Source organism: Trachurus japonicus, chromosome 5 (genome assembly GCF_045865225.1).
Source record: "Trachurus japonicus isolate A0001 chromosome 5, Traja_1.0".
Lineage (NCBI taxonomy): Eukaryota > Metazoa > Chordata > Actinopteri > Carangiformes > Carangidae > Trachurus > Trachurus japonicus.
In genome coordinates, this window is record NC_140911.1 from 22,027,788 (window position 1) to 22,053,232 (window position 25,445).

At 40.7% G+C, this 25,445-nt stretch overlaps 1 protein-coding gene across 1 annotated transcript in view; it reads right to left on the reverse strand.

Moving 5' to 3' along the window:
- pcbp4 (poly(rC) binding protein 4) overlaps nucleotides 1-25,445 on the reverse strand; it is a 153,985-nt gene that overhangs the window by 100,570 nt on the left and 27,970 nt on the right. Inside the window, exon 2 of the mRNA XM_085776766.1 lies at nucleotides 1,837-1,882. The gene's annotated coding sequence lies outside the window, so the exon portion shown is untranslated. The remainder of the gene's footprint in view (nucleotides 1-1,836; nucleotides 1,883-25,445) is intronic.

The window sequence follows — 25,445 nt, forward strand, 5'->3', positions numbered from 1 at the left end:
ACTTCATGCTCACTGCTTCTCAGAGCTAAAAGTTTAAGCAACACCAAAGTCATGAGGAAGAGCTGGATGAATGGAGCGAACTGACTGAATCTTCACTGCAGGCGCTGTGAATCAAGGTTCACTCAAGTTGATTTTTTTTTTTTCAACAGTTGAAGCCACTTCCAGGCAAGTGAACACAACAGGGTTTATCTCAATAGAGTCAGAAAATCAGCTGATTTGTATTTGAGACAACAACTGATGATATCTGCAGACATGGTTCATGACAACATTACTCAGCAAAGACGACAGTGGGATTTTCCCCAAAACCTTCTGCACCAACTTTAAAGGTTCAGTGTGTAATAATTGGCCAGGTTTATTGGCAAAATCTGAATATACTACCCATGAATATGTTTGTATAAGTGTACAGTATAATCGCTATACAATAAAATAAGTTTGCTTTTCGTAGCTTTAGAGAGTGTCATCTTGCGCCGCCATGTTTGTACGCCAGCCTGAATGGAAAATCCAGCCCTTCATATCAAGATTTTTTAAGTTTAAGAGTTAACTAACTCAACTCATGCTGTAATGATGCATTATGTTTGCTTTTGTTGCTTTTGTAAATTAATTGATGCATTTGTAGAAAACAACGATTGTTTATCTGTAGAGCGAAAGATTTTGTACAGACAATGAACCGAGTTAATAAACAGCCATCTGGCTTGTCAAACACAGGGTGCAACAGCTGATCTCACCCCGGGCTGGGTCACTCCTCACTCAGCTAAACTCTAAACTCGTCTGATTGGACAAGATGTCACATCAATGGTATGAAAGTAAATGAATAGAGTCAATCTGCTATGGATACCAGGGATTTCTTTTTCATATTGCCGGTTCATTCAAAATAAATCATAAATCATCCTGCTACACTCTGAATCAAACAGGCTGGGGAATGAGAAACCCAAGGTACTACCCTGTAGTACAGTAGGATTGGTTGATCACTGTGTCTCTAGGGCGGGTGTAGCCGATGTTAATCTGGCCCTCTGCGTTGTGTTTCGGTACAGACTGCCCCAGGTGGGGTTCAAACCCTGGTCTCCCGCACGGCGGGCGATGATGCAAATCATTTTGCCAAGAGATCAATTATCGCTTTGCAGTCAGGTTTGCACATCCTTTATGGGTGAGTGAGTGCACCTGGACCCTCTGTTGCACGGGCATGAAGCAGACCATACAGTACTACAATCTTTCTGCTTTGGCAGATCATCAAAGTGTGAAATCCTTCACAATCTGATATTGTCATATCGCCCACTCCTATACACACTGTTTAAGTAACATCTCATGATTTCTCATATGATCAAGCATTTCTGCATATCATTTTCATTTTTTATTTTTCCATGCAGTGAGGAGACGTGAGGTCTGACTGTAATGAAGAGTTATAGCAGCACGTTAGCTCTTCGAGCTTTGCTCTCCACAGGGTGGGTACAGTTAATCATGTATGATTATGGATTGATCTCAGTTTCCACAAACTTGGACAATGCTGAGTTATTTAATCTGGAACAGCTACTTATGGTCAAAGAATACCCATCATTCTCAGGAAGGAAAGATACATTTAAAAAAGAGAGATTTACTCAGTTTTGCTTGAATTGTTTTTTCCCCCACAGGTACCAGACACAGCTGTGATTTTGCTCTTTCAGAGTGCGCTTAGTCTCTCAGGCTTCTTCATATGTACTCAGCTAACATGCATCCTCATCCAATGGTTTATCCCCTCATTACCCAGACAAACAGTTGTAGTAAAATTTGACAGACTTTAACACAATCAGAGAGGAAGAGTCAGGGCAACTCACAAAAACAGATTGGTAAAATGTATCTTACTTGGTGTCTCAGAGCTGTGGACGTGGCGACATCACTGATACAAGTCCTGCAAGACAAGAAGCAAAAGTGGTCAGATCTTCAATATAACCCATTTAATGTGGGACCCACATTAAATTGCATTTCCTAGACTAATTAAATATTTAACTTACATCAGATTTCAGTCTGAGAAATGGATATTCAACAGAAATAATGGTTAAAAACTATATTATTATCATGCTCTTTAATCAGTTAGTCTCATCGAAATAAAACATCAAACAGCATCTAATAAATGTTGAAATTGAACGTTAAAGTAGGACATTTTTTGAGTGTGTTAAAGAGATCTCTAATGAAAATAGAGTTTCCAACCTGAATAAGAAACACTGGATATTATTTATCGTTCAAGACAAATTATGAGTGAAATAAACAGTCAATGCCATCATCATCAACAGATTCAGACTGTTAGACATCACAAACTTAAGGAACCAGTCCCATCAACTTATGAGAATGAGGGACAGAGCTAAATACACCAACATTGTTTGCACAACCGCTAACACAGTGTCGGCCACTTATAGTTACAGTACAAACAAACATACAGCAAATAAGAGATGCTACCTAACTCATCTAATCTATTCAATGGTCCCTGGAGGAAACAAACACTAAGCAAAAAGAAGACATTACATATAGCATATGGGATGCCAACTAGTGTGGTCACAGTTCTGATAAGTCTGGTAGTATTAAAGTAGCCTAGTAAAAACAATGACAAGAAAAATAAAAAGTTGGTTATGGCATCTGCTCTGGGGTTTGGGTAATCAGAGAAGTGATAACCTTAGCCATCATTAGCAAAAGAGATTTAGAACTAAAACTAATGAGTAGCCTATTTTTTCTATTATGCCATGAGACTGTAAGATAACATTTCCCTTTGACTACTCCCTCACAACATACACTTCACTCCTCCCAGCACTGCGATTACTGCTGACCTCACACACATTAAAACTCAATGGCCTTTTACCTAAATAACCTACATACCTTTCGGTAGATTAGTATTAAGCCAGGGTTGCCAACTCTCACGCATCTGGCGTGTGTCACACGCTTTTAGGTCCTGTCTCACGCTCTCACGCCACTCAAACAATTCTCACGCCAAAATCAAGCGATTTGGCAAAAAAAAAAAAAAAAAAAAAAATTAAAGCAAGCTTGGCACTCATCAATAGGCTGTCTGGTTGGTGTGCGCGATGCTTATCCGCGTGTCGATTGGACGGCTGCTCAAGCCTGTGATCACAGCACAGTAGGACGGGGAGTTGTCCACCAACAGCGGCACGGTGCTGAAGCCTGGACCCGACGAGAGGGAGAGAGCGAAGCCCGAGACACAACCTGACCTGACCGAGTTATGTTTTCAGACTGAACGCGGCTCGAACTGACGCCTGCGGTCGGGCTGGTTGGGCCAGTCCGTTGAAAACTATAAAATCAAGATGCAGACTGGGTAGCACAAAAGTACAGCCAGGCAGCTCAGTCCAGAAAGCAGAGGAGAGAGAGACAGCGCAGCAACAGGTGTGTGTGTGTGTGTGTGTGTGTGTGTGTGTGTGTGTGTGTGTGTGTGTGTGTGTGTGTGTGTGTGTGTCTGTGTGTACGTCTGTGTGTACGTGTGTGCGCAACTGCGCATGCATGCACGTGTGCCATACCTGCAAACTCCGAATGGGTATGTAGAATGTTTATTACAGAAGAGAAACACACATTTCAGGACCTGACTTGTATCATGAGGCTGTAATAGAAGACTGAAAATCACAGGACATGTCTGTTCTGTCCTTTCATATATTAATAGGCTCAATAGGCTGGTCCAGGCCAAAAGCCAGAGCTCCCCACTAGACCAGTTTCATACACTCCAGCCATACAATGATAGGAACCACAGATCTGCTTTTTTTCCCTCTTATCTGAAGCAAATGTTGTGTTTTCCCTTTATTTTCTTCTCAGAGTACACCAGAATGCTTCAAATACATGTTAAAATCACATTTTTTTCCTGGGGGGGTGCCCCCAGACCCCCCTAGAGGGATATACATATTTTGTCACCTATTACACCTCTAGCCTCCTCAGTTTGCAGGTATAATGTGTGTGTGTGTGTGTGTGTGTGTGTGTGTGTGAGAGAGAGAGTGTGTGTGAGTGAGAGAGAGAGAGAGAGAGAGACAGAGAGAAAAACTACAATAAACATAACTATTATTATTATAGACAACCCCCCCCCGCCAACAGAATCTCACTCCAGCCCAGGACCAAAAGTTGGCAACCCTGATTAAGCTTTCTTTCCAATGTCCAGTAAGGCATACTGTAGATGTGTTTACACAAGCACAAACAATTATAAAACGGAAAGGTGAATTCAAATCTGATTTTGAACTGTGGTATAATGAGCGTATACCACAGCCGTGCCAGTTAACAAATCTGTGTCTGAGAAACGACCACAAACTCCTAGCTTGAAGGTAGAGTCTGTAGGTTTGTCCGTTGCAGTTTGTAAACACAACATTCAACCTGCACTTTGCGTCAGGCTGAACAACGCCCCTCTGCTGTGGTATAATTAGCGTATACCACGATCTGTCATGATGTGTTGCTTAATTATATACCCATACCTTTATATCACATTCCTATAGTCTAGGCTATTTCTAGATCAGAGCCAGATATGGACTTCATGCAGAAGATCTAGTTTATCAGCTTCCAAGACTTTCCGCTTCTGACTTTATAAAAACCAACAGCTGTGCTGTGAGACTGGTGGGAGAGCTAGCTTGTTAGCCACTCTCCACAACTTCCTTTGATTTACCTCGAGCTGAGCAAACGGCAGGTCTGCTTCAGAAGCTGTCTGCCCCCTCTGACACCCTCACGCATCTCCATCCACATCAAACATTTCAAGTTCATTTCACGATCACACTCATGTATTTTGCCCCAAGAGGTAGGTTCTGAAAAGTGAGGAGGGTGGGGGCTGCTGTGGTAGCGGTGGGAGGGCATGACTGTGGGAATGAGAAGTATGTGAGGGTGTGCATTTCTAAGTATGTAGCCTATATCTCCTGGGTGACAGAACTAATGTTTAGAAGAAATTTACAATGGGGATACAATGAAATAGATATAAAATGAACACCAAATGAAAACATGTGACCTACCATATGAAAAAATTAAGAAATTAATAATAAAGAAGAAGAACAACCTTGAACAGGTAGAAGATCAGACTTTAAAGCTCCTTGTTATGAAGAGTAAAGTAAACTAACTTGTATGGAAGGACTCAGTAGCAGCACCATTGGCTGGCTTCCACTGGCTTGCACCATGACACCATTGGTTTGCCCATGGTAATCCAGCACAAAGCAAACTGTGTCATGTGGTGCAGTGGGTTAAGCAGGCTACAGTCCTTGCTGCAGTCAGCCCTGGTGTGAATCCCGCATCAGGCTTATTTACTGTATGTCATTCCCCTCTCTCTGCCGCCCCCCACCTCCACATTTTCTGTCTCTCTCAACTACCCTATCAATTTAAGGCAAAAGGCAAAAAAAAGATCAACCCACATAAGTTTGAACATATGGCTGCACCTAATTCATTCTAATACTTCCACATAACAGTGTCTACAGCTCCATTACTTATAACACCACAATATCAACAGGTCTTAATGCAAATATGTGTCAGTATGAACCTTCACAACCCTTCACTACAACTAGATTACACAGGAACAGCAGAGGTTGTAATAATAGAAGTAGCAGCAGTAGTAGAGGTAAAAGGAGAAGTTATTACTGTAATCAAAACCTGAAATCTCCACAATGTTGGTCAAACAGACAAATGATAACTTTTTCCGTTTTCAGCTACTTGTCTCTATACTGCAATGTTTTATATTTGACCCATGTGAAGTATTTATTATTATTATCATTATTATTATTATTATTATTATTATTATTATTATTATTATTATTATTATTATTATTATTATTATTATTATTATTATTATTATTATTATTATTATTATAAATGAAGTCAATTACTTCCCAGTTCCCAGCAAAGCAAAAAGCATTTTGTGTTCAGGGAGGGATTAGCTGAATGGAATTAATGTCTGTTTGACGTGCGTAGCCTGTGTGTGTGTGTGTGTGTGTGTGTGTCTGTCAGCTGTACAAGAAGCACAAGGCGGGACGCGTGTCTGATGTTGGAGAGGACACTCAGCTGTTTAACACAGGACAACTGCACAGGGAGAGAGAGATGACTAGACTAAACGACGACAGCGGTGAACTAACAAAGTAGACAGGAATTCTAGGACTTCTCTGTATGGCTGCTATGTGCATGATCCACCGCTCACTGCTCTGCATGTGTATGTGTGTGTGTGTGTGTGTGCATGCGTGCGTGTGTGTTTTCACCCCGGGCATGGAATGAACTCTTGCTCATCTCCCTCTGATGCCCTTTTTCAGACATTTGACTTGTGTAAGTGGACTTTTGAGTGCACATGGTTCTGTGTGTTGGTGCCACGTCATGTGTAGATGTGTGTATGTGCGCCCCCTGCCCTTTTCCAGATGTCTGAGTATGTTCAGTGTGTGTGTGTGTGTGTGTGTGTCTCCCCTCAGTGCTATAATGAGGTCTTGGGGGACTGCAGGCCCTTCTGTCTGTCTCTGACCGACCTCACATGCATGCCAGGATCCTGACCCTACACACACACACACACAGAAACAAACACAGACACAAAGCTGCTGGTAATGCACTTCTACTATTTAGAGTCAAAGAGCAGGGCACCATTAGCAGAGAATGGAGGGAGTCTAATTAGGTAGCGAGGTCTGAATGAAAGCTCAATGTTCACTTTACTGTAATATGAGAAGAAATGCAAGCGAGAGACAGCAGATAGACAAAGGGAGAGAGAGAGAGAGAGAGAGAGAGAGATTTGAGTTGCTTTGCCATTTCCTTTTTGTTTGCCTTGGTGTGATTTTGTGTAATCCATGGTATCTTTTTTTCTCCTCATCTCGTTACTGAATTGCAGTATCTCTCAGACTTTGGCGATGTTGTTCACCTGACATCCATGCCAATAAAGCACATTGAACTGAGAAGAAATTAATTCATCCAGTGTACATGGTGAAAAACTGGGATGAATGAAATTAATTAAGAGGCAGAATCTCCCCACAGATGTAAAAAGAAGCAGACTTCACTCGTCTTTGTCTTGTGGAGAAGGCAGTCATCGAAATGTTCTATTGTCAGAGCTTCCTCACATCTGTTCTCTCAGGTATCATTGTTTCTCTCTACAGTACATTTCATATTGAAAATAATGATGATAATAATGATAATGACGCTGGAGGGAACTGTCTTGGTTTTCTCTGAAGATTTCATACAAAATCTTAATTTTAAGACTTATTTTGATTTCTTACTTAAATAAACTGCCACCAGGTCACATCCACATGACTTATTACACTTCTAATTGGACCTGGTTCATCAGTGACCAAAGATGTGGCATATTACTGTGAGAGAGAGAGACTGCCTGCCCCTCCTCTTGATGGTCTTTTCAGAGTTGTTTTTGTGTTTAATAAACAAATAAAAAGAGCCATCTTGAGATGCCAGCTTTCCTTCCGCTATGAGGGTATGCATGCGCATGTGTACACACACACCAATGTTTCTTCTATTTCTGGTGGCTTCCTCCGCCTCCACTTCACCTGCTTGTTGCCATTTTTAAAACCCCCTTCACTACAGGAAACAACAGCAGCATTGACAACAACACATCAATATAAAGTACACCTTCCCTTTTTTTTGCAGGAAATAAGCAGTGTTCACCTGCCCATTTGGAAATGAATACACTCTTTTCAAGGGGCGCCATCTCTGCATCCGGACTTAGCATCATCACCCAAGATGGCTGTGATTGCAGAGTGATAATACATAGTTGCAGCCAGATCATTCTCTACCTTGAATCCAAGGTGAGTCACCAGAGCGCCATGTTTTCAACCAAAACATCTGATTTTATAGTTTACATATCCACTTGTGATCTGTTGTATGTACTGTATGTGTGTTGGAATGTATTGTTTTTATGTCTTTCACAAACCTAGACTGCAACCAAATTGCCCAAGTTGGGACAAATAAACTATACTTGACTTGACTTGTGTCAAGCTGCTGAAACATGACCTCAATGGAGAAGTGATAGTGGCTCCAATAGTGAGAATAGTGAAACAAGACTACTTCTGTTGACTTTTATACTTAAATTTCACCCTTAAATCACATTTTGTGGATGTGATAGGCTTATTTCAGACATAAACAGATGAATATCAAGAGCTGCAAACAGGCTGAACCACTTCAGAAGTGGTTTGTATATGAGAGTACATTTTACCATCTACTTCCCTGGTGGATTTTTATTTTCTGTCACTCTGCTCTTTTGGATGAACATGTTCCCATTTCTGGAATGGCAGTACACAGATTAAATTTCTTCACTGAGCTGAAAAACATCTTCAGAGTAGAAACTTAAATAATTTGAGGACAGAACAGAAGGCGTCAGTATCATGGTTAAAGTGTTTGACACAGGTGATATTCAGAAATATGAAAAATCTAAGAATCCAACTCTCTCCACAGCTTAAATACAGCGGTGGTCTTGTGCATTATAAATGGCAATAAACAGTGTATGGATACCATCCGCATATCAAAGACTCACATTTCTTATGCAAGGTCAGTACTACAACAGAATGCCTGTGTCTGAGTAACAAGCAAATTTCAGTTAAGTGGGTATTTCATCTTCCTCTTGGTCCTTCTAAGGAAATAATAATAACAGCTATATTTACACGGCACTCTCAAGGTTAACAAAGCAGAAAAAAAGAACAATCTCTGTAATCTGCTTAAATGAAAGGAAGATTTGCGCTGCTGACACCAACAGCACACGCAAGAGCTGACTCAGAAAACATATTGGACTCCCAGCAAACAAATTAACAATGCTACTCCTGCATAACGAGAGAAATAATAAGGTGTCAGTTGAATACGTGCCCATACTAAATTAGCCCTCAGCCAAGCTTGATAAGAATAATGTCCATGGATACTAGACTGAATATTTACAAGGGCAGATTAGGACTGATTAGGACTCACAGGAGACTTGAATACAAAATGCAGAGATTTTGCTGTTAGTAAATACTCAATCACAGTGAAAGCCTTCAAATGATGGTCCATTGTTAAAGAGCACAGACATAACAAGTGGGGCCACTTCTTTACATCCAAACAAGGACACTGACTCAGAGCAGAGGGTCTCGGCTTCACCAGTAATTCAAAAAATATGAAAGCATCATAGCCTCAGCATGCAAAAAAGACTGTATTCAGAAACTGAGCCTTAAAACCAGCCATCAGGACTTCTTTTAACTTTATGATTTCACAAGAAATTTGGTTTTACAACTGAAATCTATTGTTCACAGATTTATTACAGGGTCACTGGAAGTTTTAATCCAAGCCCCCGAAGTCCGGAACAATTTACCTGCTGAGATCTGTTATTGTTTTTTGATCACACTTTAAATTTATTTTTTCTCTGAATTTTAATTGTACCTAATAATAGCATGACTGTTTTTACCTTTTTGTTAAGCACTTTCAAACCTTGTTAAGAAATGTGCTCTAAACAAAGGTAATTATTACTATTATTATTATTATTGACAGTTTATTGTTACAATTAACAATAATCAGTCGCCTCGCCTGCTGGTCAACTGACTGCAGCAGAAATACTGAAACCAAAATCAGCTCTCTTGTTGAAGAGAGCTGGAGGAGGGACAGCAAATTACAGGTGCAATGCTATTACACATGCAAGTGCTTGAATGCAGCTGTCTGATTCAAACACACATACACACAGTAACACACATACAGTCAGCCCCATAAGAATCAATCACGGCTGAGAGGGGTGATGATGAAATGCATGGGAATTTGCATGCGTGTCTGGGAGTGTGTGATTGGGACAGCTGCTGCTGCTGCAGTAAAGTTGCTAGACTTTATGTGTGTTTGTGTGTGTGGGTGTGTGTGTGTGTGCAGGATACAGGGATGGGCAGAGAGACATCCTCCCTCTGGGCAGTTTTAAGAGAGACTGTGTGTGCGTTCTTGTCCTTCTATTTTTGTGAGGACCAATCAGAGCTGCACAGACTGATGACATTTAAAGGTACAGTGTGTAACTTATTTGGCTTTTTATTAGCAAAATTCAATTTTCTTTCATAAATACGTATTTACTGAAGTCTAATCACAATCATATACAAATGAAAGCTTAGAATGAGTTGTTTACAAAGGTGCCACATAGGTGGCGGTGGCTGCCATGTTGCATCGCCATCTTTAAATACAGTAGCCGAAAGGGGACAAACTTGGTTCAAACGTTCTATTGAGTGTCTGTGAGCTTGTGTCGATCAGCAACCTGATCGTCTATTGGAGGACGATCGACAATGTTTTTTTTTGCCATTATAAAACACACACACACACACACAGTGCTACAGCTGAGCAGCATTGGCAGCTAGACCTTCCAATGTTGAACAGTTTTTATACAAAGTGCAGCCAAACACCAGGCTGAAGAGAGAGAAACAGCAGAGGCTCCTCTGTGGAGCTGCAGGTGAACCGGCTGGCAGCGCAGCACTGTCCTTTTTTTTTTTTTGTCTTTAGCAGAGGTTGTTATGGAGAAATAAACCCCGACAGTATGTATGTACACAGCTCCACCCACACCAGTACATCTTTCCCAGAATGAGGGAATAAATTAGCTCCATAAAATGCTTCTTTATAAAAGAAAGGGAGCCGACAGGATGTATTTCTCCATAACAACCCTACATTATCCCGCTCACTTACGAGTGAAATAATTCATTTTAAACATAATGTTGATCAAAATGTGACTTTTATCGATTTATAAATTGCATAATTTAGCGCATCTGCAAGTCACTTCTCCGCTGTTTTGCTAACCCTCCTCCTGGTCGTGTGCATTTGTTTTCAACAAAGCCTTTGATAATCCATTGGTACAGTAGATGGATTATCATATACATGTTACGACGTGTGTATTTGTGTTGTCTTATCGGTCAAAAACAAGAGCTAACAGTTTGCGGGGTGCGTTTGTGAAACATAAGGTGAAACATAATAGTTCAATCTAGAATTTGGACGCTGGATGTCACCCCCCCCACCCCTATTTTACAAACTGGGGCTTTTGAATTTTGTTAAAACCTGGCTTGACCTGGCACTCATTGTAAATGTGAAAATAATACAATTTACAAGAAACGTCTTATGAAACACCTAATACAAAATGTAAATCAAAACATTTTTTTGTCTTTTGTTTGCCAAAAACGCATTTGCAGACATAGAAACTTTGAGTGTGTCATAGAGATGTTAACCTACTTTTGGCATCAGTTCAGTCAGTTCAGAGGCTTTAAACTCTCTGTTTGAACTGTTAGGAAAAGTAATAAAACTCCAATAACAGAAATCCTAATAGACTTTTGATACAGCGCTGTGTAAAAATTACTGTGAGCACCGAGCGTAGATATAAAACATAATGAAAATCTCTTGCACTTAACCAGATTTTATAGCAGCTGTCTCTTGGTAACATAGTCATGAGTCGTCTTCTGCTGTGGGCTCAAAAATCAGGGTTAAATAAGAAAAGCATAAAAGTAAGGGAAGTAAATATAAGCATGGATTTAGTGGCGTTATGGTCTTTAGGAGGCCAACAAAGGTTAAAGGTTAAAGATTTGATTGTTAGGTTAAAGAGCTGGATTAGTAGAGATTAGAATCAGAGATTGAGTGTTTTATGTCAGTGGAGGTCCTCAGAAATATGGAGTTTAGTGAACGGAGAAGTGTGTGCAGTCAAGCCTCTCTCTCACTCTCTCTCACACACACACAGGTTTGGTTCCTGAGGGGATGGCGGTGGCTCCATCAGTCAGTTGGCTTAAGAGGGGACACTGACTGCAGATCTGTTCGGACACTCTAAATTTTCCGACACATCATCTTGCTATGAGCAACATGTCTGACAGCAGTGAACACAAAAGCCAAAAGCCTGGTATTAAGGTGATATTTAAAATGTCACCAATGTGAAATAAATCATCTCTATGTGCAGGTGTCTTTAATTCTTCATGACCTTGTTGCTGTTGGTGGCGAGCTGATGCCGTTTGGGACGAATCCCAACCATCGATCTCATCCAGCTCAGACTTGACTTTAAGTCACTCCCCAACCCCCCCAGCCCCCTTCACGATCTGACATGCTGGCAGCAGTGTATTATTTTGAGTGGCATCTAGATTCCTATCACAACAACAACTACAAAAATCTCCCTAATTATCCACTTCGCTTCTGCCTCACTAATAACGAACCGTTGTCTTGGTCATTTTCTGTTTGTTTCTCATCAAAGCTAATGATGTTATTCTGAGGTCAGCGGCCATGTTTTACCCAGCAGAAGGAAACAGCAGATTGTCTTTACTCAGATCAATAGCTCTGAAAGCCTCGTCTCTCCCTCCCTCCCTCTCTCTGCTTTTCTTCCTCTTTTCTTGTCTCCCCGTTTTGATGATGTCATGCAAAATGAAAGGTAAAGCCAGGCAGCGAACGAAGAGCTAAAGTCACTCTGTTTTCAATGCAGAAAGCATCAACGATTTCTTCATAACTTGCATCACTTTCTTTACACCTCTCTTCCCTCATCTCTTCTTTCACTCTCTTGTATCATACCCCTCCCGAACCCAATTTGCCATCTTATTTCCTTTGGTTTACTTTGTTCTCCAGTATGTTCACATGCATATAAATAAACTGATTAGAGTGAACTCCCAGACTAGAGTAATGAAGAGAGTTCAAATCACGATGGCATCAAAGAAAAAGAAGAATATGGAGCTACTTAATTTTCTGTTAATATACTTTTCAGGGTGTTTGTTTTTTTACAGCTTTCTGGTGCAATCTCTGTCACACATGGCAATGAGTTGGATGCAATATGAATTTGCTGTAACAGTCTAAACACATATAGTTCCTCAAAAGACTCATGGTTGCCAGGGAAAGTTTATTAGGCAGACAGATGCTAACAAAAATAGCAAGATCAAAGGACGACATGGTAATTAATCGTTGGTAGTGTTGACTGTTGAAACCCAATCAGGGAGTGAGGGAACATGAGCGCCAACGCCATTATTTCCAAAGGTCTCAGTAGCATCTCAACCTGTACACAAGTCGTCCAAACTGAAAAGTCTCTGCCTCTTCAGTTGGAGCGGTGTGGACATCAGGTGTGAACACAGGCAGAGAGAGAGAAGTTTCCAAACTGAGGATGCAGCCTCTGAAGATCTAACTGACTGAGGCATTCAATGACCCTGCAAGAGATTAAAAAGCCGCCGACTCTCAAGAATCTTCAAGAGCCTCCAGCACCTGGACTGTTGCCTTTCTACAGCTCAGATGTGTGTGGTGAAATGATGAGGAGACCAGAGCCTTCATCACATTTGCACATGAAACAGAGAGAAATGTCAGATTCCCATCGTCCGTCTTCTTTTCACGACCTATTCTCACTGTGTCCCTTTCTTCTACTTTTCCTTCTGCATCTACACCAGCTTTTTATCTGAAAGTGTGCAGCTCCTAATTCACTCAACAGTAATGGACGTAAAAAAAAAAAAAAAAAAACTCTGAGTTACATTTACTTCTGTCAGTTTTCTGGAGCTTCATTTCACAGCAGTAGATCTTATCAGAGGAGCCTTTGCCTCTGTGTCCTTACATCATCCACAGTACATACACACAGTATGTGCTGTGCTGTGCAGTGTGTTCGAATGTGTGAGTTTGTACACAGAGCAGGTCGTATAATGTGAATAAATCATTGGGTCACCTTCCTCTTATTGCATTCATGCATAAGTTCTGTGTCGGGCTCTGGAAGCTTTCAAGGAGCCCACTTCAATGAAGTCGCTGGAGATTTTTTATTTTTATACACATTTCCTTCTTTGTTCCTCTCATCCTCCCTCTGTCACTTCTTCTTTCCTCCTCCATCTGATTGTCTTACTCACTCTTTTTCTTCTTTTACTTCCTCTACTGACATATCAAAAACCAGACAGTGTCTTTTTAAATCTATAATCCTCCACATCTTCTTTTCTTTCCTTATGTTTCAGTAATGAGTCGATTGCTCCTGTCCAGATTAGATCAAAGAGGAATGCTGTGGTTTGCTTTTCAAGCACATGACCAGTCGGCCTGTAGCTCCACACAACATCAGTACACAAACCCACTGTGATCACAGGACAGGTCTATTAATACACACCAAGCTCGTTATGAACTCAGATGAAAAACATATTCTCGGGGCAAGAAATTAAACCGCCTCGCTCTGGCTGGAGGCTAGAGGTGGTTTTTTGGAGAAAACTAATGAACAAGATCATGGAAACAGATTCCTGACGCCGTGCCTAAATTTTCACCAATGTGCACCCCAGGTGTCAAGGAGAGTTCAGTGATTCCCGAGCGGCCGGCTGTCTCTTCTCTTTTCAGTTTCTACCTTTAAATCCAAGGATTAAACAACATCACAGACACCTTCAGGGACTACTAATCTGATCCATCACCGAGGAGAGCTCCACATCCGGCTCTAAACGCTTGCTCTTATAGGAGGAAGCTCCCGTCCCTATTTTGTGTTTCAGCTTTTAAAGGACAGACTTGGTCGAATGGCGGATCAGAGCAGCAGCTTCGGGTCTGATTATATCCCTCTGAATGGCTTTTTGTTGATCATCACACTCAACACTCAAAGACTATTTAAACAGCATCTGTGAACATTTCATTGATGTGTTCAGTATCAACATTTTTGTGAGTTGCCAAACATCACATCATAATTAACATCACAGCATGATCGCACCCCTCACAGCCAGCTGCAGGTACATATCCTGCAAAACATATTGGCTGTTGCAGTTGAGTTGCAAATTCCTTATAGTTTGAATTGCTCACCAGATTTTGCTGTTGCACATTTCCAGCAACAGTTTGGTCGACAGTGTGAGACAGAAGAAGAGCATGTGTAAATGGCCTTAAACCAACACTAAGGAACTTTTCAACCTTCATAAAATATTTTCATAACTTTTGTGATGATACATCGACTTACAACAAGTTGAATGACACCTCTGTCATGGCCTGAGGGGGTCTGTACTGTATCTCTTTCTCTGGCACTAAGCAGCTTTGAGGAGCATGGTAGGAACCCTGCTCTCACTTAAGTTTCACTTTCACTTTTGCGAGTCACAACAAGGAGGGAACAGGCAAAACGGCACTTTAGCAATGGATTATGTTTGTGTTTTCACTTTGAAATGATCCACTGTAAACAGAAACTTAGTTTTGATGTCTTCTGTTAATTTTAATGCAGGATATTTACAGGGCTTCACGCTAGTGTTCATGGGAAATGGAGTCTTTCTTCAGGCAAAACACTACCGCTTTGGTCCACAGGCACCGCCAAACTCAACCAAAACTGAAAGTTCTTTAGTACTGCTTTAACTTCTCCGATTCAAGGTTGACGTGTTGTCGAAGCATGAAAACTGAGCTGAGCCCAAAGTGAAACTGTTTCCATCCTGTTCGCTAATTCAGCTCTGGTGGGTGAAGTCAGCTGTCTGGAGAAGGAGCCAACCATGGAGAAAAGCCACAGCCTCAAGTTCTGTTAATGTGAGTGGATTGGAGATGTTTCGTCGTTCTGCTACATGGACAGGGAGGCTTGTGGTTCTGTCCAGGGTTGGGAGGGTAACTTTAAAAATGTATTCCAGTACAATTACAAGTTACCTGTTAGAAAATGTAGTAACTTACTCTAAGTATCACAAAATTGCAGTAATGTAACGGATTACATTTAGTTACTTTTGGATTACTTGAATACCAAACATGCAAATTCAGTCACGCATCCGTCACGCATCAATCCACGCAGAGGAAACAGGAAATGAAACGCACCGAGCATCCGCTAAATTTCTAAATAAAACACAATGGATAAACTCTCGATTGTAAATCAACACTTTATCAACATTAGTGACAGCCGCCAGGGCACAAACCACGAGTGGGGTTAGCGGGGGTTAACGTTAGCTTATCACAGACACAGTTCATCACGCAAGAAAGTCACAACTAACAGGTTTTGCACAGTGGTTTACACTTTGCACAGACAAGTCTTAAAATGTGTGCAATGCAACAGCTTCTCACCCATGCCATCTACAGTACACAGATCAGCTGTTAAAACCCAACTCATCAATAACAGGATCGTGATATTGGGCCACCGCTCGCATTAGCTACACAACAAACCGTTGACAATTAATCCACACTCAAACCAAAGCAACAATAATGTTAACTGTACTCAACAAGCTATTATTACAAGGTTTACAACAGATATGACAGACAACCTGGGCTGTGTCTGTGTGTGCGACTGTGCGTGCGCGTGTGCGTGTGTAAGAAAGAGAGGGAGAGAGAAAGTCTGTAACCTGTTAGCTGTTAGCTACCGTAGCTCAGGCGTCGGTCACCTGTCAGGTAAAAGCTGCCGTTTATTCCTCAAATGAAGCTTGTGAAGTTGTTTAGCCTCTCTGGTAGAGTTATCCATCACTGCAGTTGAATTAGCCACTAAACTGCTGGACGCTAAAACTGAGGGGGCGTCTGTGTTTACAATTCACGAAAGCAACGTGAATTTACGTGCCGCTCACACATGTAGTTACACAACGAGGCAGCGTAGCCTCTGCCACATACCTAACTACGGGCAGAAGAGGCAGAGGAGCTCTGTGCCTCTCCTCTGAAATACAACTTCTATGGCCGCTTTATAGCCTGTGGTTGATTTTAAAAATGTGAAGTAATCAGCCAAGTAATCTCCGTTTTTATCAAATGTACCGGTTATCTGATTAGGTTTTTTTTTCTGTACTTGTAACGGACTACAGTTACCCTTTTTTTGTATCCTGATTACGTAACGCCGTTACATGTAGTCCGTTACTCCCCAAGCCTGGTTCTGTCTATTTGTTTCACAGTAAAATTGACACTTACTGTATGATTAGCATCCACCATGGGCTGAATGAATGAATGAATGAATGAATGATTAGCTGTGGTCTAAAGCTTAACCATTACCATTCTGATAGAGCTGTCACATTATTACTAGTGTATAGATATTAAAATATATTTGTCATTGTTTTTAGTTAATGTCTAATATGGACAGAAGTTACATTTGCACAAAACAGCATATTAGGTCTAAATGGGCAAAGGTGATATATTTTGATTTCTTCAAATTCCAAATAAATTAAGCAACTTTTTTATTTTTTTCATATTCAATATTTATCTCCAGTGCAGCATTTTGTTGCACTATATAAAACAAACTCACATAAAACATGTTAAACAATTAGCTACTGATGTTTGTTCTTAATGCCAGATTTTTAAGAATAGTTTGAGTGGAATTAGTCTGTCCTAAATGGATGGAAAATATGACGAGTGTGAATTATTCAAATGGATGTTCTCTGAGAAGTGTGTGTTCTGAAGCTGCATCACAGCAGAGTGACAGCGAGGAGGATTTGAAGAGGACGAGTTTGACTGTTCCCCTCGGCAGAGATTAAATTTTATGATTAGAAGCACGGAGTCGGAAGCACACACACACAGTGGAAAATTGCATGTCACATCTAATAATTCAGACTGAGGTGAGGTGTTGATGACAGTGTAACGATAGGGTTGAGTAATACAGTTTAATGAGCACTTAAAACATGTCCTTCAATTAGACAACTGCTCCTGCAAATCCATCCATTGTTGCTGGTTGAAGTCACAGACTGCTTCGCTGTGACTGCGTGTGTGTGTGTGCACGTCTGACTTTGTGTGTGTGTGTGTGTGTGTGTGATCCTGACGGTCCTTGTAGCAGAGTCTGTCCTTAAACAAGCCAGGAGCCGGTTTAGTGCAGTGAAATAGTTTCTGCTCGCTGTAATCATTCTTCCTGCTCACACTGACCATGAGGTGACCCCTTTCTCTTTGTCTTCCATCTCTGAAATTCACTGGGTGCAGCTTCTCTAATGTGAAAATTTTCCAGTGACAGTCAACTGACTGATTTGCGATCAGTAGATAAATTAACAGGGGAGAGAGTTCAGTCTCTTTTTTGTACAGAATGTGCTCTGTTTTCACAGACACTATTCCTGTGATGAGCTGCAGCACAGACACCAATACAAAAAGGGCATTTCACTGTAGAATGACTGTGAATTAGGGAAAAGGCTAAAAAAAAACATGTCCAGCCAGAGGAATGTTTTGCACTGCTTTTTGTGTGTGAAGCATTCGAGCATGTCACTTAAACTTAAAACTTACACACATTAGGCCTGTGTCAGGTCCACACTAACATGTTTTACATTTTATCATTTTAGCTCACTCAGAAACAACACATGTGAAAATGCATATCACATGACCATCCATGAAGTGGCCATACTGGTGTCAAGTCTGCAGTTGGTTGTTTAAGTTGTGTAAAATGTTACAAACAAAGAGGAACAGTAACCAGTGTTTCCTTTGCTTGGGCCAATGATTGAAAATAAAATTGAAGTCAGAAAGTTAACGTGGGTGTCTGCATCAGCATTTCCAAAAGTCTCTGTTTTTAGGGCTCAAAGGTTTAGACACTCTCCATGAATGTAGCAAAAGTGATGAGTTTTAACACTAAAATCTACCAGTGTGGACATGGCCTGACTCTGCTGTATCCCCAGGTGTTATTCTATAAGAGGATCCAAAAACTTTCTCAGTGTGGTAACAACAGGTCGGTGTCAGCAAATCAGAAAAGAGGAGGCTCTGACCCTCTCTTCTGATTGGGTGGCGTGATGCTTCAGGGTTAGTTCTTCGTTGTAACATCACAAAAAGTTATAGGGTAAGTTTCTGAATACAGACTGTTTGCATTTCTCAGACTTTGATATGTTAACATTATTATTATAGGCCCGATTTACAATCACACTACACATGTATAAGTGTGTTGGCTTAAAGCAGATATCAGTGGAATGTTTTTGTTAATATAAGTCCTAAATAGTCCTATTTTCCGTCAGCAATCACTTACATGAAGTATTTCAGCCTAAACACGAGTCTCTCCGTCACTCTGCTCTGCTGTAACCCGAGGAGAAAATTTTCCTTGTGGGATACAAGTGTTATCCAATGAGGAGAGAGAACGGCATGAAGGGCTGTGTGTGCAGCCAAGGGATGCGCGTGAATGTGGTGACGTAGCACAAGGACCAATTGATGCCTGACAAGGGCGGGGGCTGCTAACTCATGGTGCGTTCAAGGAAACTCGTACTTTGTGTTTTTCCTTCCTGTGAAGTCATACCAGTTCGATCTGGTACGAGTTCACGGGTCGGAAGTTACGAGTGGCCGTTATAGGGAACTTTCACAGACAACAGGATGGTAAAAACACGAGCTACGGGTTACCTGGAACGCTACCAAGTCGTAGTTGTGACTTGAAGCTGTAACTTACGGTTTCAAAAGCCTGCCTTGAACACAGCATTAGCCGAAACGGCCGTGCCCCTGATATCTGCTTTAATAACCAGTACAGACAGGAATGATCACAGCAGCTAAAACCCAGTGTAATCTACATGTGACTATTGTTTTAAAACTTAATGAACGTGAACCTGTCTGTGTGATTGTCAGTCACGTCTTTGACCTCATGTCTGGTTGAAGGACAACACTGCAGGACTCCTCCCGAGCCCCAGTCGATCAAAAGTGTAACATGACATCCTGTCGATTCCCATCATCCCCCTCACCACTCGCCTCTTTCTCCATATGCACGCGTTCATACTCCTCTCACTTCTTACTTTATCTCCATCCATCCATGCAACCATCCAGTCATACATCCAGCCTTCCATCCCTCTTATGAATCCATCTTTGTCTTTATGCTTCCAGCTCCTCCGTCCTGTTCACTGTTACATGACCTGGTTATCAGTTCTCTGTGTCCTTCCCCAATCACTTTGTCCCCTCTGGTGGGTCATATGATCCCAGTCTCCCTCCCTCCATCCCTATGTCTCCATACAGTAATGATTCGGAGAACCTGAGACCACCCCAGAGAAAGAGAGAGAGCAGAATAAAGAGGGAGAGACTTAGGAAAGAAGGATAGCAGAAACACAGAGAGAGAGAGACCGAGATGGGACTAAGGGAGGAGAGAGGGATGGACAGATCAATACCTTTTAACGGGAGGGTGCTCTCAGTTCAGGTTATAGATCTGTGAAACACACACTCACATGCACACGCGCGCGGACATGTACACGCATGCACGCACACATACCGACACTGCACACGTCTAAAAAGGCAAAAACATACACATGTACACACACAGATGCACTTTTCAATTCAAAATATGCATATCCATCTCTAGGTGTGACACTCTCACAAACACACAGAGCTTGGTGCTTCTGGGAATTTGCTCAGCTTTGTCTCTGTCCACTGGAATGTAAATGTGTGTGTGTGTGTATGAGAGAGCTCCCTCCGTCATTTCTAACCTTCACTCTCTTGATGTTTTATATAATGCACTTTTTGAAATCCATATATTTACAAAATTCCTCCCATGTTTAGAATTTCTATTCATCATCATGGTTGTGGAGATCATTTAAGCTCTGTTTGAATCACGATTTTTCATTGATCCTTTCTCTTAATCTTCTCTCATGCTTTAGATTAATTTCAAAGTTGGAAAAACTCCTGATGTGCTGAGTCTAATAACGTCTTCTCAAATCTTCTTTATCTCCTTAATCTTGTTATGTCTGAGCATTCAGCTAATCTTTTACCTGGGCAGAAACTATGAAGTAAATAAAACATAAAAAAGGAGGATGCAAGAGAACCATAGTTGTGAAATATCAAAGCTCCTGCACATTGAGAACGTTTTCTTACTCAATAACAGGCTACATTGTTACATCTCATTTTCCCTGTCTGTGGTGATTTAGCGCAGCACCTCCTGCATTGATTTGTCGTCCTGCGTCCTATCAATTCTGTTAGTTACGCTTCATTATTTTTGCAGAGATGTGCAATTATGTAAGTTGTGGAATGAAATCAACCAAGGGGCAAATTGCCCCGGCAGTGCTGACTCGATGACGTGGACATAATGTCAGATTCTTGTAAAAATCTCACAAAACAAGCTTTTTGTCCTGTAATAGATTTTTGTGCGTTTGTGCCAGTGACTGTTTTTAGTAGATTTTAGCAGCTCTGAGATGGCGCCGCTGGAGCAGAGAGACAAGAGGAAACAAGACTGGGTCAAAACCTCATATACGGCTGGAGCACATTGTGGCTTATTTGCATTCTGCCGAGTGTCAGCTGCTTTCAGGCCTTTATCTCTTCTTCTGCTTCTCTTCCTTTCTCTGTGCTCAGTGTTTTAATACAGTTGAATTGACAATGAAGCTCTTCTCATTTATATGTTTTATGTTGGTGTTGTCAGACAACAGTACTATGAAAGTATAAAACAGGGATTTAAATACAGCACATAAAACTAAAATCCTGCAATTGCTAAAATCACAATTTTATAACCATGACACTGTCGCACAAAACACAATAGTTTAAGACAAAGACTGTGATTTAATCTGGATCGACAGGGAAAGCCTGCAATGAAACACTATTGTCTGAATGCAATTTGAAAAAATCAACTTAAAAACAAGGAAACATGGACGAATAATGACTTCTGATAAAACTCAATATTGCAAAATATATTTGAAGTGTGTGAGGTGATTTTTTGATAAAACAATATTTAGATGATGTAGCCTATCATTCCCCAACAAGATTCAATGGAAAGACAGACTGCAGGAAACACTCCATTACTGTAAATAAAAATGAAAAAAAAAATTGTAAATAAAATAAAATAAAATTGTGGCAGATGTCAACTGTCTTGCAAGGAAAGTAGTTCAGATTTTGATGCTATTGTAATTGTTGTTGTTTGTAGACGCCATATGACACGAGTCAAGAGAAGTCAGTTAAGTGACAAAGCTGGAAATTTTGTGCTAAATTGTTTGCAACAAGCAGTGAGGAAACTCCAACACTCGGCCTGTCATCATTCATTCGGTCAGTTTAGATGGCTGGCCCCACTGTTGTTTTCCATTTACTGTAGTCAGACATCAGTGTGAGGACAGAATATCTATGACTTTCTGACATTGAACTTCAAAGTTGAGTACAGAGACATTTTAAAAATTTAAAGGAAAAGAAAAAGAGCTCTGAGAGAAAGACATTATCAGAACAGAGAGCTTCCAGCAAAAAAAGATGGAGAAAGAGGAGATGAAACAAAAGTGAAAGCAGCTTGAAAATGCTAACTCAGTAGAGAGGCAGCATAATGTGCTGACTCTCAGTCCTTAAACGCAAACAGCCTGCAGGAAACGGAAACTGTCATAGAAATGCTGCTCTTTCTGTACTTTTTTTTGTCGCAGGTTTGGTTTTTGCAGGCAGCAGGACACACAAACTGACCCTGACAAGCAGCTTCTGCCTGTCACAGCTCAGCTCTGTGCCGAGGATTTGTATTGAACAGAGACACAAACAACATTCAGCGGCCATCAAGGAGAAGTCTCCTATTCTGTTCAGGGGCAAAACACATTGACTTCGATCTCAAGGGCTCCGACTGTGGAGTGTAGGGGTGTGACGGTTCACCAAACCCACGATTCGGCTAGAACTTTGGTTTTTGACTCACAGTTCGGTTCAAACCTCAGTTTTTAAAAACATACTGAAAAACCTTTTGGAAAACTTCCAGAAAAAATGATTTTCTTAAAGGATTGTTGCATTGCAATATCAAGAACATGAACATTACTTAAAGCAGAAGTAAGCGGAATGTTTGTGTTAATATAAGTCTTAAATAGTTATATCTTCCGACAGCAATCACTTATTATACAGTGTTTGATCTGAAACACGGGTCTGTCAGTCACTCTGCTCTGCTGTAAGCCGAGGAGAAAACTTTCCTTGTATCCTACAACCTTTATCCAATGAGGAGAGAGAACGGCAAAAGGGGCGGTCCTCTCTGTGTGTGCAGCCAAGGGATGCGCGTGAATGTGGTGGCGTAAGGACGAGGGCGGGGACTCCTCTTTGAGGATAATAAAGTTAAACTTGAACTTGAACTTGAGGACTGCCAACTCCATCGGCTGACAAGAAGTTAGCCAAAACAACCGGATCGCTTACTTCTGCTTTAAGTTACATTAACTTAAATAATATAACACTTCTCTTTAGACCAGTCCACAATAAAAAATTTTTAAAAAACACAACAAACTATTAATCTCTTAACTATCCTGGAATACAAAAAAAACAACCATTTGTCCAGTCTACATTGTCTAAAATAAAAATGAAAAACACCAGTCTGAGGTAGGCTATTACAAAAATAAGCAAATCATAAGTTCAAAAGAGTAATAGGTTACATTTGCATCACAAAACCGTTGTCCACGAAAAAGTCAGACCTCTGCTCCACCTGAACGAGCAGGATATATTCAGAACCTTCAAATGTGCAAGCAGTTGTCCGTAAACAAACATGGTGAGCTGGCAGGATTATATTTACACAACGTGTGAGATCAAAACAAAACACACCCGCTGAGCAACATCAGGTGATATCTGCATTTTCCAATATAATTCATGAGCCTTTCAAAATCCTTGTTATTATAAAAAAAGCAGTAATCAAACCGGCCCAGGTCTCCGCTCCCACCCACCTTTACCCACCTGACTGGGCTATGAGCCTAATACCAGCCAGGATGAGGTGTTGGTGTATAATGCAAATCGAGCTGATGAGAATGAAATGGAGAGATGGCGAAAGAGAGGATTAAAAAGAAAAGAAAGCAAACAGGAAAGAGAGCGATAAAATGAGGATGAAGCAGAATCTGTCACACTGAGCTTTGAACTTTAATCTGAGATATAAAGACACTGAGTTGAGCTGCCGTCTGTCTGTCAATGTGATCAACAGCTGGATCAGTCACTATGCTGCATACAGTATTTTTTCCCTCCCTCACTCAGAATCTCTCTTAGATAGAAAACAAATACATTAGCACTTTGGAAAGACAAAATGACAAGAATCACTCCACCAATCAGGCACACTGTGGAAATTACGTCACAGTGAAGTTGCCCTTTGACCTTTGATCATACAAAATGGCATCACTTTATTTTTTCCTTTAGGCATTTAATTCACATTATGCTTACTGTAGTATATGAATTTGTGATTAATGCCAAAAATGGCTTTTATGAGGGCAGAGTGGCCTTAACTTTTGACCACCAAATTATAAGTACTTTATTTATGTATTTAGTTAGTTAGACCCCCATTAACCACTGTAGCTGAATGAAACCAAACAGTTATTTCTTTAAGAAACCCAAACTACATTTATAATAATCCCTCTGTATTTATTTTTAGACTGATAAGTAAATGCCAGCCACTCAATAGTTAATGGGGAGGTTTTTAAAAACCAGCAGCAGCATTAACAACACCTGCATTGTAGAATAATTTCAAATACATATTTACCTATTCAGCATCTGGCCCTGAGATGCATGCATGAGGGTTTTTTTTTTTTTTTTCCATTAAGGCAAACTCCACCTCCACCTTGACCTCATCCTTAATGCATCTCATTTACAAGTGGTTCTATTTCTTTCCCTCCAAATTCAACGTGGACACTCCACTCGCTTTGGAACAAAACACGAGTAAGGTCGACACAGATTGAGGCTGAGCTCACAGAGCTGCAGGCAGAGCCTCGCTCAACATGAACATATGTACGGAAACATTCAGAATCAACTCCTTCGTAAAGAGGACTGTGGAGAGGTGGAAGGTGAGGGAGTTTCTGAAAGCAGCAGAGTCCAGCCTTGTTATATGCACAGTGAATGCTTTTATGTGGATCTCATATTGTGTGTGAATGATTGTGATGACATGATGGGAAGGTTAGGACATGTCAGTTCACTTCATTCCATTTTACTCTAAAGCATACAACATCCCCAGTGAGCTATTTTTGCTGCCTTCTGTTGAACAGTGTTTGTTGACTGTTGTTTGCTTTTTCAAATAAAGCTTGTTGGAGATTTTCCCCTTTTTATAAAGTTTAAACAGACTTGAGAAAACTAGGCTTGGTTGGTGTCTAAAATATTTTTCATTATTGTTATATTGTTGTATCTTGTGTTTTTTTGTTGTTGTTGTTGTTGTCTTTGTAATACACATGCAAAATATTATGTTTTATGTTTCAGATTCGGTAGGGAAATGTTGTGCAAAAACTGGGGAAAAAAAATAGATAGGCTACATGAAATAAATAAAGACAAATAAATAACATATTTTTTCTATGAAAAATAATCACTTTTGGTGAAAAAAATATCAATCATCGACAAAGTATGTTCTAAAGGTCCCGTATTTTCCACAGTTTTTTGCAGCGCTTTATTTGAAGTATTGATCTATAATAAGATATAATGGTAGTTTTAGGAACCAAAACCAAAAAGTCTCTGTGTAGTCTCTCCTCTTTCAGGCTTCTCTCTGGAGCTCTAGTATCAACAGGTCGATGCCTCCTCTCTTCTGATTGGCTGACTATTTCCTAAATGATCCAATAAAGACCAAATCCTGCAAATGTTCAATGGTGGGTCCTGGTGGGGTGGGTGGGTTTGGTGACTGCCTTGTCGGGACATTACAAAGTGACAGAAGTCCTGACAGCTGGTTGTAAGGCTCAGTTTGTCTGTGGAGCTTTAAAATATACATCTACCTTTATACAGTGAGGGGAGAAGTTTATATGTAACAGTTCTATTGCCAACTGAAATAAGTAATGCAGGTTATAAAATGAAATGTCTGCACTAAGGAACAAATGAATCAGCAGAATTATTGCCTGCAATCAAAACTATTTTCAGTAATTGACATC